Genomic DNA, 2,384 nt, shown 5'->3' on the forward strand with positions numbered 1-2,384 from the left:
ATTATGTTATACGAGATCATGGTGACATAATAGTGTGTGTAAATATGAAAAAACATTGGGACAAATAAATAAACATATAGAATAACAAGCAAAGCTATGTGAGTTTCCTGATTCCTGGCTTTCTTTCTCTCTCTTTTTCTTTCTTTCTTACTTTCTTTCTTTCTTTCTTTCTTTCTTTCTCTCTCTCTTCTTTATCTTTCTTTCTTTCCAAAACTCTTAATTTTTTTTAACATGAATAGTATCAAAACACGACAACTGAAACAAAGCCCAGTGCACATGGTATTATGTTATATGAGATCATAGCAACATAATAGTGTGTGTGAATATAAAAAAACATTGGGACAAATAAATAAAAATATAGGATAACAAGCAAAGCTATGTGAGTTCCCTGATTCCTGGATTTTTCTTTCTTTCTTTCTTTCTTTCTTTCTTTCTTTCTTTCTTTCTTTCTTTCTTTCTTTCTTTCTTTCTTTCTTTCTTTCTTTCTTTCTTTCTTTCCTTTCTCTATTTCTTTCTTTCCTTTCTTCCTTTTCAAAACTCTTAATTTTTTTTAACATGAATATTATCAAAACACGACAATTGAAACAAAGCCCAGTACACATGGTATTATGTTATACGAGATCATAGTGACATAATAGTGTGTGTAAATATAAAAAAACATTGGGACAAATAAATAAAAACATCGGATAACAAGCAAAGCTATGTGAGTTCCTTGATTCCTGGCTTTCTTTTTCTTTCTTTCTTGGAGTCCTGGGACCTGATCATGAGTATGATACTCGGGGCTCTCAGCAAGAGCCCAGTCTCTGTGCCATGTGCTCTGTGTTTCTGGGCTGTGCTCCCACTACAAACAGGTATGCATATATATGAACTCACGGATAAAGATCCACTTCAGTGAGGCTGCGTTTATGCGTACAGTAGGCAGGAAGAGGTTACAGGAGATCTATGGTCCCAGAATACACTTTTATTTTATAACATCAGCATTGTAATAACAATATAGACAATAGTTATATTTTGCAATCAAATATACAGTACGCTTACTTGAAAAATCTACTTTCATGTTGTGAGTTTGCCTGTCTGCCGCCCGTCTCTGTTCACAAATTCCTGGATTCCCAGCATGCTTTGCAGCTTCTCCTCCAATTCTAAGGACTACATATCCCGTGGTACCTTGGCGCTTGCAAGAAGTGATTCCTGTATTGACTCCGCCTCCTGCAGCTCCTCCTCTCCGGCTGGCTCTGTGAAATGTGTGACACGGCAGTGCTACTCACAGTGACAACGTGTCACAGAATTCAAGTAAATGTATTTGTGGGATCTTCATGAAGTAAGTTTAGAAACTTCAATATTGTTCAGATTAGTAGGAGCAAGCTAGAAATAATTGAAATACAATGTGGAAATAAGTATAGGATTTTCCATTTTTACCATAGATACGCTTTAATTCTAAAGTGTATGTTACCTCTAACAATCAGCTTCACTGATTTGCTGTCTTTTGGTCTCCTAATATACCATTGAAAGGGTTTTGTCATGTTTGTTCAAAAAAAAATACCCATTGGTCCTGTCGAAAAATTCATTTACGATCTGCTTATCATTTAGCATTGTTTCAAATTCTCTCTTAAAACAACCCCCCCCCCACTCCCCCATCTTATAGAGATGGGGGCATGTTCTGCAACCCTTAAACACATGTCCTTAGGTGACAACACTCTACAGTTTGGTGAGTGAGCGTTGTCACCCTAGGACAGGAAGTGTGTTACTGCTAGGCAAAATATAAAGAGGAAAAAGCCTGAACAGCCTAATGCAGCCAGCACATCTTAAGACTGGTAAGCTGAAATATATTCCACTTTTGTTCTTGGGCTTAGCTACACTGTAAAGTACTGGTCTGCTGATTTCTGAATGGTTGCTATGGGCCTCATCAATCTCCTGCCTGGTAATAAATGACGCTTATGGTGATTTTGGCAGTTTATCAACATTGTTTAAAAAAAAAGGCATACTGTCCAACCTGTGCACAAATTACAACTGAACACACGCTAAATGACAGCTGCAGCAATGCAATAACACGAAAACATAACTCAAAAATGATTTTTGAATTTAAAAAAAGTGTGATGCACAAATAATAAGAGTATATAAAATGTCCCTGATGAGTGTGGAATGGAGGGAGGGATTGGAAGGATTGTGTTCTTATCAGTCTGGACAGACCGGACCCCTGCCTCTTATCTATAGACCCAGACTTCCTCCGACCAAGGAGAGGAGGAAATGCCCCCCCATCCTCCCGCGCTGGACTCCACTAACCTGCCCTCCCCTTACTGGAGACTAACTCCACCTTCCCCCTTGTAAAGTGGATTCTCTACTTCTATCAACCATGCAGGCGAAATTCGCCTAGAGCCCCCAAAACT

At 38.3% G+C, this 2,384-nt stretch overlaps 1 protein-coding gene across 1 annotated transcript in view; it reads left to right on the plus strand.

Annotated features, from left to right (window-relative positions):
* Window positions 1-2,284: 2,284 nt before the first annotated feature.
* Window positions 2,285-2,384, plus strand: part of LYL1 (LYL1 basic helix-loop-helix family member) — a 51,333-nt gene continuing 51,233 nt past the window's right edge. The window contains exon 1 of the mRNA XM_089659077.1: window positions 2,285-2,384. This exon is cut by the window's right edge and continues 111 nt beyond it. The gene's annotated coding sequence lies outside the window, so the exon portion shown is untranslated.

The sequence above is a fragment of the Staurois parvus genome, unplaced genomic scaffold, assembly GCF_062004578.1.
Source record: "Staurois parvus isolate SC_StPar_1 unplaced genomic scaffold, SC_StPar_1.0 ptg001131l, whole genome shotgun sequence".
Lineage (NCBI taxonomy): Eukaryota > Metazoa > Chordata > Amphibia > Anura > Ranidae > Staurois > Staurois parvus.